Genomic DNA, 16,140 nt, shown 5'->3' with positions numbered 1-16,140 from the left:
TGTTGCCAAGGCTCAAAGTCTAACCCCAATTACAGGGCTCTGCTTGATATCCTGTGACTAGCTAGGCTCCCCGTCCTCCTCCTCCCTGCCTGCTCCTGACACTTGTATCGACGTATAGTATTTCATAATAAGGTGTAAATGACTGGTAGGCTTCACCTGCTGTGGGAGGTATTTGTATTGTGGATAGAGTAATTTATGCCTTGAAATAAATCTCAAAGTTTTAGAATGTGTGGCAGTATCAGCAGTTCCCTAGACCTAGCTCACGAGAACCAATTATTAGATTTTCAGGAATTTTGTAGTTAAACAACTGATAGCTTTAAACCAGCCATGGTAGGAATATTTCCACTGCAGAAATGTATACCACACCAATGCTGCAAGGGGCGGGGATGTTTTTTCCTCTGGAGAGCCAGTCATTAGGCATTGACCTGCACATCCCTGGACAAGACCCTCCCTTCTGTCCTCACCACTGCCTCCTGCAGTATTCTCTCCACTTTCCCAAATGGAGACCCCCTGAGGACTCTAATCCCATAGAACGTGAACAAGAAAAGAGGAGATGTCAGGGCAGATGACAGGGAGAGCAGCTCTCCATGTCAGGAAAGCAGCAACCAATGTCCTGAGGACAGCTCTAAGATATTCCCAGCGATGCTTTCTAGCTTCAGGCCTCTTTGCAAAAGATGCTAGGAAAGGAAAGGTCAGCACATTTTAGGAGCTAGGGGCCAAGGCTGGACTTCGAGGACTTGCAGGCTGCACCAGGCATCACTATTTAGATGTCTCATGATGACATCACTAAGCAGAACATGGTACTGCTTAGCTCAATCCTGGTACCCGGCACCGCAGAAGCCTCTGCTCCATGAGTCCTGTTCCTGGGAATCAATCCAGGCCAAATAGCAAACTGCTGGCTTTATCCTCGAGGAAATGGAGTGTCCTAGTTGCCCATGACGAAAGAGGACTCTCTGGCCTCTCTAATGAAGATCATTATAAACGTGAGCTACCCGTGGGAGAGGAGGGAAGTCATTGCTTCGCCTCTGGCCATGCAGAGTGAGGTGGTATCTGTTTCCTTCCTTCCTGGATTATTATTTGAAAAGCTTTATAATCATCATTTTTTAAAGCAAATTGAATTCTGCCGTCGCCTTGGACTTGTTTTGAACCAGGCAGCCAAACCATTCATCACAACCCAACCCAAAAAAATAGATATGCAATAAAATGTAAACTCACAGCCATTAAGGAAGCCACAAAATGAGTTCACCCAGCCTTAAAGGCCTGACATGTGGCCACTCAAAGCATGTGGTGTCAATGGTTTTTCAAAGTCATAGGAACTCTATGCTGAATTCCCATAGCTCTGGGAATGGATTTATGGTTCAGTAAATGTTAAATAGGTAATTGAAATGAGACATATAGGTACAACTTATTACCCAGAAATCAATGGACATTAAGGAAACCTCACTAAAACTCAGAGAGTAATATCTCAAACATTTCGGCAGAACATTTTGGATTTAATTTTAAAACACCAGAGCTGATGGGCTGGCAAAGGCTGAGACTTTGAAATTGTTTTTTTTTTTTTTTTTTTTTTTTGCTGGTGTCCTTGGGTACCAAGCAGGACAGGGTCTTTGGGGTGACTCCTGGCAAGACTTGGCCACTCTATGGAAGGATGGGTTTGGAGGACTTTTCCCTGAGAAGTGGGTTGTATTAAGTTTTTGGTATTAGGGGAAGAGGGTCTCCTAAATCATGTCTTCTCATGCAGCTGGCTTAGCTCAGGCTGGACCAGTGTTTGCATTGTCTGCAGCTGGCTGAGGGCATTGCCGGAAACCCCAGGTTGGTGGCTGTTGTACTCAGCTGAGTTGGTTTGTGGTGGGGCTGCACCCTCCTCCTGTCTGTGCAGAACAGATGACCCCTCTCCAGGCAGGGGTGCAGAGGACAGGTCCCTCAGCCATGGGAGTCGCTTCTGTCCAACTGTCACATGGAGCTAAGTCTCCCCATCACCTGCATCTCTGTATAGTGACAGGAGTGACATAGGAGGGGGGCTTCCATCTATCACCTAAACATTCTCTCCAAGTGGCTTTTGGCATTCCGGATCTCAGAACTAAGGACACAGGGCCCTCTGAGTACATGTCCTCCACCCTCCCCTCCACCTGCACACACAGGGGCAGCAGAACCACTGCTCCTTGCTGGGAGGCAGAGGCCCAGGCTCCAGGGTCCTTGGCCAGAAAGATGCGCACCGGCCCTGTCCATTCATCACAATAAATTAATCTAAAAGTTGCTCGTTCAAAAAGCTTTTCAATAATGCATGTTTTTGCACTTTTCTGAATGTTTGGGTTGGGATCGTGGGGAAAACATGTTTCCTGAAAGAGGATTTTTCTCTCACTTTAAATTCATTAGAAGTTTCTTCTGCTTTTTAGAAAGATACTTGTCCTTTTAATTAATCCTGTGAGAGCAATGTGTTGGACGGGAAGGAAGGGTTTGTGCAGCGAGCAGTGTGGGATGAAAGGCTTCACGGGTTCATGTTCTGAGACCACAGATGCGTCATGTCCGGGAGGAGAACCTGCGGCCAGAGAGCCGTGGGGAGCCGCCTGTGTGGGAGCAGGACACCCTCCCTCGGCTCCAGACACGCAGGCAGGGAACGGTGATTTCATCTGATTACGGCAATATGTCTGTATCCAGGGCAACTCTGTGAAACAGATGGAACGGTCACCTGGCGAATTTATAGCTGCGTTTCTGCCATCACTGCTGCAAAATGGAAGGAAGGCACACCTAACCTTCCATGTCTTTATCCTCTGGAATGAGGAATGCCAGCCACAGGCCAGACACCATGCCGGACCCACTATCTCAGGCGGCCCCCAAGCACCCCTCCCCCGCCTTCGCCCCACACCCCTCACCCCCGAGCTGAGACAGCGCTAAACCTAAACAGCATCCAGCCTATCCGGCTCCTTATCTGTATGAGATGAGTTCAGACTCCGTTCAGATGGCGAGGATGCTGCTTTATCCTCTTCCGTTGGTTCCTGAATTCTTGTGAGTAGCAAAATGTAGAGAGCATGGAGTCTATCAAAAACTTTATGTCTTCCATTCTTGAGTTTGGAGAGCAACTGATCCCTGTGCTCCGGTCCCAGTGCTGGTGGAGGCCCAGACCATTGCTGTCATGACACCCTTTTTTTTTTTTTTTTAAAGATTTTGTTTATTTATTTGAGAGAGAGAAAGAGAGCATAAGAGAGCATGAGCGGGGGGAGGGGGCAACAGGAGAGAAAGAAGCAGACTCCTGCTGAGCAGGGAGCCCAGCAAGGGGCTTGATCCCAAGACCCTGGGACCATGACCTGAGCTGAAGGCAGATACTTTACCAAATGAGCCACCCAGACGCCCCAGCTATCATGACACCCTTAACCCCCAAGGGAGAAACTGGTTGCCTCACAGAAGACTTGCAAATCACGTGTCCAAAAATCTGATTCACTATCTTTGGTCCCTCATTTACTCAGAGGTATAAAACAGTTAAATTGGAGCAGCCAAAGGAGGAATTGAAAATTAGGACACAAGCAGTACTGGGAGTCTCCCCGCCACTCCAAGGACAGAGGGGATGGTGCTTTCTCTTCACCTCAGGCGTAGAGAGAGGGCTTCCAAAGAGGATTCCATATGAGCTCGCTATGTGCACCTGAAGCTGAAGTCAGGGTACCATCTGAATCATTCTGCTTATTACTAGGACTTAAGTTGATAGTGGACCTCTTGATATTGAGTCCTGTAAAACAACACCTAACATTAATCATGCGTCAGCACTAAGTATTATGACCCAATTTTACAGAAGAGATAGGAATTCAGAACATTTAAGTAGCTAACCCACAGTCACACAGCCAGCAGGTAGCAGAACCATGCTCAAACCCAAATGCCTAATTCCAGAGATTTCTCATGCATTTAAACGTACTTGACAACTCATCAGCATTCTCTAGTAAGGAGAATCTCGCTGTCCCTACAATGGGTTTCCCTAAATTTCAAGTCCCAGCTCAGTGGTCTCCCCCTCTAGGAAGTCATCCTTGATTTCTCTTCCTTCCACAGAGCCCCGCACATCTTCTTCTGCGTGGTCACATCCTCAGGTTCACCTCTACACGATAACAAGGCTGTGGCCTGATGGTTAAGTATCAAACCTGGTCCAGATCCTCATTCTGCCACTTACTAGCTATGTGACCTTGGATAGTTCTTTACCAGCACTAAAGCTGAACTTCAAATTCCTCATCTATAAAGTGGCATAAAAACCACAACAGAAGCATACTCAGGATTAAATGAGATAATAACGTAAGACAATTAGAGTGATACCTTGCATATGGTAAGTGCTAAGTGATCCTGAACAGGGGAGGTCAGTGACAGACATGAAAATTTTTGCATGTGTTCCCACAGCCCCCAGATCTCAGCCCAGTACCCTGTGCCCTGTCATTGTTATCCTGCCCCTATTAGTGCAGACGCTCCACGATCCCAAAGGCTGTTTGCTTAACGTGTGCTCATGCCTAGAGTGGGGTCTGGCACCCAGGAGACCCTTGGCACATGTGCGTTCAGTGAGGGGATGAAGTATGAGGAGAAATACATGTGGCAAGCAGAGAGGTCCAAACACAGTGTGACTGTCCCCCAGAGGTCCCAGAGGGTCTTTGCCCATCTCCAGGGGGAGCAGAGGAAGTGCCTTGTTGGAGTCTCACAGGCAGGACCCCTGGTGGGGGAGCACCAGCCAAGTTGGAGCAGACCAGCAAGGGTACCCTGGTGGCTTCCTTAGCAGCCCAGACAACCCTGATCACCTGGGTGAGTGACTGGGGTTCGAGGTAAGCCCCGATGCCCACATTGGCCTAATGCTTCCTTAATGAAGATAAAAGCTCCTTGCCGCATAAAGCTCACATCCTGCTCCCAGGGCCACTAATTGGCCATTCAGCCCTCCTCAGGATAAGTGTTCTGTTAGGCTGTTAGGCCACCTGCCCGCTGCTTAATTGCCTCTACCTCTGACAACTGTGTGTGGAGATAAGGGCTCCTGCTCTGTGCCGCAGCTCAGCTCCGCAGTGGCCCACAGCCCAGCCCCAGCCCCGCCCCACCCCTGGCTGTGAAAGGACCAGGCACAGGCCCTCGGGCTCCTGCCATCCCACCAGGAGGCTGGCTTTGCCATCTCTGTGCATATCAGTGCACCTTAGGAAAATTCCTTAGCATTGAATATGGGGTTGTGCTTCCTCTGAGTGGAGCTTCCAGAACCTGAAACACACCCACCCAGCACAACCCCTGCTGGGCCCTCAGGGCCCCCTCCCTCCCACCTGAGGCCACATCACAATGGCAAAGGCGACACCCACAGAGGATGACACAGGATGCCCTCTGGAAAACTGGAGAGCCTGGCCCCTGGAGGACCCCCTCCAAAGCTGGGCCCTGGCAGGGTAGGAGGGCAGGCCTCTTGAGCAAAACCACTGAACACGGAGAGCCCCACTCCCCGATCAGGTTAGTGCCAGAGCAGAGCAGGCCAGCTGACCAGTACAGTTCAGAGGCACCAGGCCAGGGAAGCAAGACCACGCATGAGGACAGGTTCAGAACCAGAGGCTGAGAGTGGTAGGAAGGGAGAAGATCAGGAAAGAGGCCCAGAGCAGCTCTCTGGCAGGGGCCAGAGTTGTGAGCCCAGCCGGCAGACCCTGCCCACCAGGAGCTTACAGACAGACAACCACGTTGGCAGACAGACAACCATGGAAACAAAGTGGGAGCTGGGGCAGAGAATAACTGGGTGCGGGGCTTGCTGGGAGGACCTGCTTTCCAGCGAGAGGTTAGGAAGGGACATGGGAGCTGAGGCCTGAACGCCACGTTGGAGATGACCAGGCAGAGGACGAAGAGAGAGGTGGCCGGACAGGTGGGTAACGCGTGCAGCCCTGAAGGGGCACTGGGCCGGGGGTGCCAGAGGAGGCTGTCGGGGCCGATGGCTGCCGGGGCGGCACTGGGAGGGAGAGGCTGGGGCAGGAGCAAGCCCACCTCGCTTGGATCCGCGCCGGCCTCTCCCAGCCCACAGCCAGCCTTCCGGGGGTCTGCAGATGTACAGGCCCAGGGAAGTCCCCGGGCCGGGCCCCGGGTGTCCAGCTGGAGGGCTGCACTTAGCCTCAGAAGCTGCTCTCACCACTGGAGGCTTCCAGTCTCCACTGATGATGGACAGGAAAGCAAGCAAGGCTGCTGTGTGTGGAGCCTCCCCAGTGCCCGAGCTCTGTCCTTCCAGGCTGCTCTCCTCTGCTGAGGGCACAAACGCAGATGAGGGCGCGCTCACACCTCTCTGCCCCAGCTGTGCCGGAAAAGCCATTGGCGGCCCCTGGAGTGGGGGTGATGTTCGGTGAGGATCACTGGGGAGCTGGGCTGCCAAACAGGGACCCCTGTGCATACACCAGGGCTCTGGGGGTGGGGCCATCCCGCCCCTCATCACACTCTAGAAGGGTCGGTTCTGAGCCAGCACTGCTGTGTGCTGGCGCCAGTTCCTGCCTCTTGCCCATCTCCATCCTCACTGGTTTGCTCCTTACAGCTGCATTATCAGCCTGCAGTTTCCAGCATTGTCTGGAGCTGAGTCTTCAAGCACTTTCCATTTTTAAAGATCCCAGCTGGAAGCTGTCAATGGCCTCGGTGCAGAGCAATTGAATAGTAGAAAATGAACTAATTACAGGTTGTTATTGAAAATCTATTATATACAAATTGCAAAGAAAACTCATTAAAATATGATGCTTTGGTGATTTTTTTTTTTAAACCCTCTGCTTGGAGGGAGAGGCAGGGGCAGGATAGCTGTATACCTTGTTCCTGGGTTTTCCCCGAGTAAGAATTCCCAGCAGGTCTGCAGGTCAGGCTCTGATCTCCTGTCACACAGCCCGGCCTGACATTAAGCGCTCCAGAGAAACTTGAGATGTTGCATGGTATGGAGAGCTCTCTGAATGTTAGCAAATACTTAGAAATGGCTGCAGAGGAAACAAAGAATTTCATTACAAAGATATAAAATGAGAACAATTTAAATGTCAGCTTCTTACCAGGATAGCACCATATTGTCCTCGTAAATCTCAATGTTTCTGCAAAGCTTTTGTGAGGACTTCAAAGGACTTCAACGTGCAATTAAGCACTGAAGGTCACATTACGGATTTCCAAGCTTGCTCCCTGGCACTGAGTGCTGAGAAACCTTGGGATGTGAATGGCAGAGCAGCCCAGAGCCCAGATCTCAAAAGGGCCCCTTGAGGCCGAGGCTACTTCCCCGGCTCCAGGCAAGAGCCCAGAGGGCAAGGCTGAACTTGACAGGCCCTCCGCCTTCCGGGCCTGTCAGTCCCACTGGAGTCTCAGTGTGGGGGTGGCAGGTGTTACCTCCCTAGCACTGGGGGGCCCTCAGTGTTCCAAGGTGGCTCACTGGTCCTTGCCTTATCATGACTGTGACTCGGCAACCCTCCAGCCCCAAAGGCTGAGGGCGCCTTGCCCTGGCCCAGGGCCCAGCCCCCGTCAGGCTCTCCCCCCAGGCTGAGGGCAGGGAAGATGGTAAACAGTTGAAATATGGGCAGAGGTCAGAGCACCAAGAGTGGCTTCGTGAAGATTGCAGCAGAAGGATCAGGGCAGCCACAAACCCAGGAGGCAGAAAAGAGGGAAGGAGACACAAAGGAGGCTGCCTCTGAGGGGCAAGGTTGTTGTTGCCTGGGGCATTTTGTTCCAGTTGGCGGGGGGGGGGGGGGGGGGGGGGGGGGGGGGGGGGGGGGGGGCAGAGAGGGAGAAGCTTGGAGCTTTGGAGCTTTCCGTAAGGTAGATGTTCAGCCTGGTGTATAGTAGGTGCTTATTAAGGGCCGTGATGGATGTTTTTTACTGGTAATAAAGAGAAAAGGTAGAGTGGTTGTAACAGTTGAGAATGAAGAACAGCAAGCCGGGGATTCCCTTCAGTGCTGGAGGTCATCTTATTACCCACCCTCGGTTAGCTCCACAGAGGTATTGGGTTTGCTGGATCGCTAGGTTGGCAGAAAGGCGCCACGTAATCTGCAGTCACCCCCTCAGCCTGGACAGCCCCACCCCGTGCTCCATTCCACTCACGCTCTCCTGGTGGAACTTGTTTCTGCCCAAGAGCTAGCTTTCCCCCCCGAGAGTACAAAGCCACCCTCAGATCCCCTTATGACACTGGCATCTGACAAGCCTCCCCCCCTCCCCAGTGCTCCCAGGCTGGACTCTGTTAAGGAGGCCCAAGGCCAACAGGAGGACGGAGATTTAAGCACTCTCTGCAGTGATTTGGGAAGGCGGGAGGTGCTGCCCACTGACGGAGGAGCATAGGTTCCAATTCTGGGTAGGAGGCAAGCCTCCTGACAACCATCTGCTCAAAGCCCTGAGTTCCATGTCAGCTCCCCCAGGATTTGGTAGATCGCTGGGGGCCTCAGACGTTGGCCTCTGCCTGGGACAGCTCCTGCCGTCCTCAGACCCGAGGGCGCCAGGTTGATACTGGGACAAGCAAACAGGCCAAACTAGTTTGTTGAACAAGGGCTGGACTCAGCAGAGGCACGTGAAGGAAAATCAGTTTTGTTCTCTCTGTGAAAGACTTTCCAACGAACCCGGGGGCTGAGGGGGAGGCTGAGCTGAGGACCTCCAGCAGGGGTCACCCCTACACAGTGGCCCACCATCACTCTCTAAAACATGGGGCTCCTTGGCAGTGGTTTCCCATGTCGGGCCTCGGCCTGGATGCCAGCACCCCCAGCACCATCCCATTCCTTGTCCCGCTGCATACGTGTTCGTGATCTGCCCAGGGAACGTGGGAAGGAGCCTGGTGTGGGAGCCGCCCCAGGCAGCCCGTAAGCTGAGCCCTCGGAGAACCATTCCCCTCCAGATGGCACGGGCCATGTTCAAACAGGTGCTTCAGGCATAGCAACTGTTTGTACACTTGTCGGGATTGCAAATCACATCCAGGTGGGAGTGGAAATTGGACCCAGAGGACTCTGTCCTCTCCACAGGTGGCAGAGGGGGAGGTATAGGCTGGTGGGTGGCTCTTTCGAGTAGCCACTCTGGGCTCCCCTGTCTTCCCAAAGCTCTCAAGCCCTTCAGGCAGAGCCACTCCTGACCTGAGTGCTGGCCACATGCCAGATGCTGTACCAGGCACCTGCCAGGTCTCCTTCCTCACCCCCCAAGTCCTGCAGGTAAGGAAACTGAGGCCCAGGGAAACTGAGTCCTATTGACTCTAGGGCCCTGGCTACATGTCCTGCTCTAACCAGGACCCTCCATTTCTTCCCCTAGAGAGACCCAGTTCCAGAGAGACCGCTGTGGTCTGTGACCAAGGGTAGGGCCTGGTGTGGAATCAGTGAGGCTGAACCCTGTCTGATGGCCTTCCCCTTGTGCGGCTGCCAAGGGCCCAGCCCAGCACCTGCATTCTCTGTCTGGTTCCCCATGTCCGAGTTCATGTGCTGCAGGTGTCTCAGACAGTCCCCTACATCCCTTTCAGACAACCATAAAGACAGTGCCTCAGGACCAGCAAGCTCCAGCTCTACCGAGAGACGGAAACCCCAAGGAGCCCCCCATCACATAGAACGGGCATCCACCTGCTTCCCGAGTGATCAAGTCCCCCATGGAGAGATGTTTTCCTCTTCAACACAAACCCCATCAAACACCCATCCCTTGCCAGCTGTCACAAATAAATGCACTTGCAGAGACTCCTCTATTCAGCCCCATCTAGCCCCTGCATTGGTCCCAACTTCCGAAGTCCACCTCCGTGCAGCAGCACCGAGAAGTGTGCCGGCGCCTGACAGCAGGCTCAAAGTCAGGGAGAGGACAGCTAGGAAGCAGGAGTCACGGGGCGCCTTCATGAGTGCTCAGAGCACCCCTCAATCGGGGAAACTCGCTGACGCGCCACCACTAACGGCTGACAGCCAGGGAGCCCTGGCAGGAGGCACCCTCCACGCACCAGCCATATCGGGCCACTGTGGGGGGGAGAGGTCGCTGTCACTCAGCGCACAGGGCACAGGGCACGGTGGGGAATGGAACAGCCTGTGGAGGCCACCTGCAGCCAGCTCAGACATGACAAATGGCAGTGAGTTGAGAGCTGGACCCAAATGAACCAGAGGTCAAACAAGACCAAGTTCCCAAGCTGACCCCTAACACCTGGAGTTGCTGACCCAGTGGACCAGTGTCACTTAGACTCTGGAGACAGTGATCGTCATGTCTCCTGGGCCACGACCCCGCCTGGAGGGAATGTGGTACATGTGAGATGTGGGCTGGATCAAGCCTCCTGCCGTGTTGTGACCGTGCCTGTGGCTGTCCAGGGACCCCGGAGGACTTGCGGGTGTGGGGTGTGTACAGAATCAGTGTCCCACGGGATGGTGGGCATTGGTGCCAGCACTTCCTGATGGAGCTCCGATGAAAGAAATAGGAATGTTCCACAGCAAGGAGGTTGGCTGTAAGGGAAGTAGCGGCTGGGAAAGAGAGCCGCAGGGTTCCCACCTGAAAGGAGCCTTGGAGGCACCCAGTATGCCCTAACCTAACTGCACAGGTCTGCCCTATAGACGTTCTGAGACTGCCCTACACGGTCCAGAGTTCTGTTCACGTTTCCTGGGGCCTTAACCTCCCAGCCCTGCCATCGCAGAGCCCCTTCCTCCCCTGGCTGCCAGTCAAGGATGTGCATACACCATGTTCCCAGCCAGGAGGGCCCAGGAGGGAACCACAAGGGGAGACTGTCCAGGTGCTGGAGCTGTGGCCTTCAGGGTGGCAGCAGCTTCTGCTGGATGGAGAGGTGGTGATCAGCGGCACCTCGTTGGAAGGCCATGTCAGTGTGCTTCCTGCATGTTCTGAGTTCACAATGAAGGTGTGGGCTGAGCAGGACTCCCAGGCCCCCAGAGTCAGCTCTCCATCATTCACAGGCTGACTGTCCACTTTGAATTACTCATGCCTAGACTCCCAGTGGCCTCCCAGCCTCCCTGCCTCCCCATCTGCCAGGCACCTCCTGGTTGGAGTTCAAAAGCAGCCCTTGAGAAGGGGAAGCAGAACTCACAGCAGCTGGATGTGCTGCTGATGAATGGCCGTGGGCAGTGGTGGTTTCGGAGAGGTGAAGGGACCCAGGGTTAAATGGATATGGGATCGGGTGGGGGGGGGGCGGTCATCTAACAATGTGAGCCCTGCCTAAGCCTCTGCACTCATGTGCCCATTTCCCTTTGAAGTAAGGAGAGGGCATTGATCTTGGCTTTGGGGTGAGGGCACAGACCCAGATCCAGCCCATGATCCCTGGCCTCCAGAAGGCGGGCCCCAGCCCCTCTGTGGGCAGCCGTGGCTAGGCAGCTGGGCACATGAAATATTCACAAGCCCAGAAGCTGGGTGGCTCAACTTGGAAAGGCCTGTGTTGGATTAAACTGGCTGCACCAAGCCCAGCCCTTTGAAGAACAGAGGCGCTGTAATGTCTGTAAACAGACAGTCTACCAGGTCACCCAGGGGACGGGAGGTGGCCTTCATCACAGGAGGACAGTGTGGTCCTTACAATAGCATAGCCACAGGGCCTCAGCCAGGTGTCAGGCCCACCAAATATATAGGGATGGCCTCCTGGACGCCAGGCCCTGCCCCTAACACTCAGACAGGGATGCTCAGAGGCATGGGCATGCCCAGGCTGGGTGGCCAGGAGGAGGCTGCCCCTGCAGTCTCTGTAGAGGCCAGCAACCTTCCAAAGCGAGCCAAGACACCCCAGCAGCTATCAGATGTGTCAGCACCAGGTCTTAGTTTACTGGAGGAAACTTTCAGATGTGGCAACCATGGTGTTTGAAGTCACAAAAGCAACAGGTTAGGAAGCTCTCAGGAAGTATAAGTTTAAGGAAATACCCCAGATTGAAGCAACAGATAAATGTTTGCTCTCGTATTCATTCCTGCCCGGTGCCCACTCCAGGCATCTTCTGGGCCAGGCCCTGGGAGGACGGCGGTGACCATGGCAGGCCTGGCCCTGTTACCTTGTCTCTAAGCTGCTTACTGAGGAAACAGCTCAGGCCTCACAACAGGGAGGCCCTCCCATGACGTGTGGGCAGGATACCCACCACGTGCTGCAGAGGCACCAGGGCTCAGAAGCAGAGCCTTACAGGGCCCATGATGTGTGGTAGAGCTTGCTTCCAAAGCCATATAATTAATCTTGGGTAATAACGGCATTAATAGCCAATGCTTACTAAGTGCTCACCGTGTGCCTTAGTACTGCTCTAAGTGAGTTCATTAATCCTTACAACCGTCTATGAGGGACGAACGATCATTAGTCCCTTTCTGCAAAAAAGGCTCAAAGGCACCAAGCACCTGAGTAACTTGCCTGCATCTCTAAGCTGCAGACCTACAGGCCAGGATCTGGACCTGAGAATTGGACTTTAGAGCTCCAGCTAAGCTATATGGCCACTCATGTCACTCTTGACACTTGACCCCAGTACATATTCCAGCAGGACCTGGTGGCACCTCAAATGAGGCAAATGTTGGTCTTGGTGGTTAGAGAGTGGGAGTGTATCCAGAAAAGGGGGACACTGCTGGGCCCCCCCACCCCACCCCCACTCCCCAGCCTCCTAGCCCACAAAGACCAGCCCATGAGAAGCACTCTTGCTTCTAGAGTCTGTGAAGGACTGCTGTGGGGCTCCAGGAGCCCTAGTCCCAGTGCAATCGGGAGTAATTTGGCAAATACTTTCTGAGGCTCCATGTGTCCAGTCCCAGAGCTTCTGTGGATCTGAGTGGACAAAGGAGCTGCAGCCAGTCAGGCACACAGGAGTCACACATACCGGGCAGGCAGCAAGAGGCTGTGGTCAGTGGCTCTGCTGTGACACTGCTATTCCTAATAACGTTTATTGAGTGTTGACCCATTTATCAGTATCTAGTTACAGTGTTCCTAATGAAAAGAATACCATTCATCCCCCTTTTAGACCTGGGAAAGCTGAGGCACAGAAGGATTAAATCACCCAATGGGGAGCCAGTAGGCTGGGGATTCAAAACCAGGCACTCTGGCCACAGCCCCTCCCCACAACCAGCACATCTCTGACAAAGTCACATGCAACTGAGTCTAAGCTTTAAGTTGAGGACAGATCTGAGCACCCAACGCCACTCCTGGAACCCTGAGGCTCCCCTGCTCCATCTTTGTGCCTGATTTAATCACAAAAACTGAGTTTTCTCTCTTTGCTCAGGGGACTGATTCCTCCTCTGTCTGGCAGAGATGTTATAAAAATCAATTAATACGTTTTGCAAAGTGCTTTTGAGATCTGGCATGTGGAACAGGACACATTCGTGCAAAACAGTTTTTTTGGTGATACTATTTGGCATGAACTCTTGTCTCCTGTATAGAGCCTTTTTTTTTTTTTTTTTTCCAAAATATTTTCCATCAAAGGGGGCAATTACAGATTCGGGCAGAGGGCAGTCTGCCATGGTCCAGACAGGCAGGCTCATTCCCCACCACCATGTGGCCTCAGGGTTGCCACTGTAGAATGTACAGCCTAGCTTTGCATGATACCCCCACCACCGCCAGCCCCCAAGGAGGGTCTGCAGATGAAAAGTGCTTAGCCCTGGAAGCAGAGCACATTCACACAACAAATAGTCCCTGGCAGACACTGCCCCAAGCCGTGTAGATTCAGCAAGTTTCAAAATAGTCAAAAATCCTCATTCTCTGAAACTCTCACTCCAGGGAAGAGACGCAGATAAGCCACAACAGGAACACAGATTAGAACATGAGAAGTATTTTGAGAATAACAGCTAGAGGAAGATGAGGGGCAAGTGAGGGGCATACAGGAGTTCAGGGAGGGCCCCTCAGAGGGGCCTGCTGCATCAGATGTAGGGGGAGGCAGGTGCACTAGCCATGAGGTCACCTCGGGAAGACACATCCTGGGCCCTCAGGTAAGAACAGACATGGTGGGGACGCCTGGGTGGCTCAGTGGTTGAGCATCTGCCTTTGGCTCAGGTCGTGATCCCAGGGTCCTGGGATGGAGCCCACATTGGGGTCCCCACAGGGAGCCTGCCTCTCCCTCTGCCTATGTCTCTGCCTCTGTGTGTCTCATGAATAAATAAATAAAATCTTTAAAAAAGAAAAAGAATAGGCATGGCGGCTAAAGTGGCTCAGGAAGGAGGAGGTGAGCTCAGAGATCCCGGGGGACCCTAGAAGCAGCATAAGGACTTGTCTTTTACATTGGGTGAAACAGAAAGTCTTTGGGGGATGGTTTCAAGTTAAGGAATGACGTGATCTGACTTAATATTTTAAAAGAATCACTCTGGCTGCTATTCTGAGGAAAGACTTACAGGGCAAGGGTAGAAGCAAGCAGCCAAGTTAAGGAGGCTGTTGCAACAGTCCAGAGGAGACATACATGGCTAGCATGCAGGCAATGGGCAGGACAGTGGTGAAAAGTGGTCAGTTTATAGGTGCATATGGAAGGACTGTGCCAAAAAGATTTGCTGATAGGCTGGATGTGTTACGAGAAAAGAGGGGGTTTTGGCATGAGGACTGGAAGCCTGGGATTGCCATTAACTGGGGGTGAAGTAGGGTTAGGTGGGGAAGAGCAGCTGTTAATGTGGGAGCACACAGAGGTTGGGGTGCCCACCAGACAGCCAAATGGCAGCATTGAACAGGGAACTGGCCACACAAGACTGAGCTCAGGTGAGAGGTTCAGGCTGGAGATGAAAAGGTGGAAGTCCTCAACCTGTTGGTGGCCATGAGGTTGGATGAGGTCACTGAGTGGGTGAGGGTAGGCAGAGAAAAATGTCCAAGATGAGGCCTGAAGAGTCTCCAGTGGGGAGAGGTGAGACGAGGGGAGCCAGCAAAAGAGTATGAAGAAGATGCCAGAGAGGTGGGAGGGAAACCAGACAGGTGTGATGTCCTGGAAGCCAAGAGAAGAGTGAGTCAGGAAGTGGTGGGTTGTGCCAAATGCAGCTGAGAGGTCAGTTTCGGTGAGGACAAAGAGCTCACTGGACAGCAGACATACCTCGGAGACACTGGGGGCTTGGTTCTAGACTACTGCAGGAAAGCGATTATCACAATGAAGCCAATCACAGGAAATTTTTGGTTTCCCAGAATATACAGAAGCTATGTCCACACTACACTGTAATCTGTTAAGTGCACCATACCATTATGTGCAACATCAGCAAGGTGGATCTGAGTAAGATGTGGCCTCTGCCCCCAGGGGGTTCAGTCTCCAGTGAGAAAGGAATACATGGGCAAAGACAAGGCCAAAAGGCTGTAAGATGTTTGCCAGAAGAACGCCATGGAAACAGAAGGGTGTAACAGCTCTCATCACAAAGATGCCAGAAGTCTTCCGGGAAGAATGGCTGGGCTGTCCCAGGCAGATATGGGAGGAGGGAAAGACATCCCATCACAGAGGGCAACACCCCTGGCAACGCCCCCCCACCTAGGATGGCCAGTTTCTCCCCTGTGTCACAGTCAAGTGAGGGAGAAGCGGAAGGTGACGATGGAGGGAGGCTAGCACAGAGCAGCAGAGACCTGTATTCATCAGGGGGGCAAGATGCAGTCCCAAACCAGCCCCAAATCTCAGAGCCGTGACACCATACAGATTTACTCCCCTCCGTGGAACGTGTGACACTGGGGTTCAGTCTGTAGCCGTACGGTGACACAGGGACCCAGGCATCTTCAGTTTTGTGGTCCATCATCTCATAGGGCCTCAGATTCCTTTCCTGGCTGCCCTGGACCTGGCCAGTATAGAGGGACAGAGAGAGTAGAGTACAAATCATGTGGGAATTGGGGGAGAGCCATGGTGGGGCGGAGGTGGGGGGTGGTAGGGAGCCCAGCAAGGATCTGTGTGCATTCCTTCTGGCTTACTCTACGGTCAAGGCCTCAGTCACATGCCCACCCCTGACCGAGGGGCCGCCTAGAGGATGTCATGTGGCCATGGCAGCAGCAGGGAAAGGAACCAGATTCCATGAACACATCGCAGTTCCTGCCATCGGCCCCCACGTCCAGGCCACGGGGTTTGGGCTCGTCACACAAGTCTGGAGAATTAGGAAAGCAGGGAAGGCTGTGATCAAAGCCAGCAGGAGAAGGACTGAGCTGGAGGTGCCCACAAGGAAGACCACGGATGGGGGAACTCTGGAGGCAAAAGAGATCTACAAGGAGGCAGGACAGGGACCCCAAAGGGACACTGCTGAGAGGCTCCCGTGACCACTGGCTGCAGCAGAGGTGCAGCCACGAAAGGGCTTCACGGGGGGCCCTCATGGTCACGGCTTCTCCGCCACTGC

At 53.3% G+C, this 16,140-nt stretch overlaps 1 protein-coding gene and 2 long non-coding RNA genes across 8 annotated transcripts in view; 2 read left to right on the top strand and 1 right to left on the bottom strand.

The window, feature by feature from the left end:
* The window catches only part of FSTL4 (follistatin like 4), a 398,360-nt gene that overhangs the window by 279,004 nt on the left and 103,216 nt on the right, over positions 1 to 16,140 (top strand). The gene's annotated exons all lie outside the window — the stretch shown is intronic.
* On the bottom strand, positions 2,896 to 15,143 carry LOC112649753 (uncharacterized). The gene is made up of 3 exons (XR_003129724.3): positions 15,016 to 15,143; positions 6,759 to 6,920; positions 2,896 to 3,721 (listed from the first exon to the last, which is right to left on the bottom strand). It is a non-coding gene; the product is annotated as an uncharacterized LOC112649753 (long non-coding RNA).
* Positions 5,044 to 9,628, top strand: LOC118350302 (uncharacterized). The gene is made up of 2 exons (XR_004803828.2): positions 5,044 to 5,842; positions 9,413 to 9,628. It is a non-coding gene; the product is annotated as an uncharacterized LOC118350302 (long non-coding RNA).

The sequence above is a fragment of the Canis lupus genome, chromosome 11 (assembly GCF_003254725.2).
Source record: "Canis lupus dingo isolate Sandy chromosome 11, ASM325472v2, whole genome shotgun sequence".
In the NCBI taxonomy this organism is placed as follows: domain Eukaryota; kingdom Metazoa; phylum Chordata; class Mammalia; order Carnivora; family Canidae; genus Canis; species Canis lupus.
The sequence above is the reverse complement of the archived record's forward strand: the minus strand, read 5'-3'. Positions and strand labels throughout refer to the sequence as shown.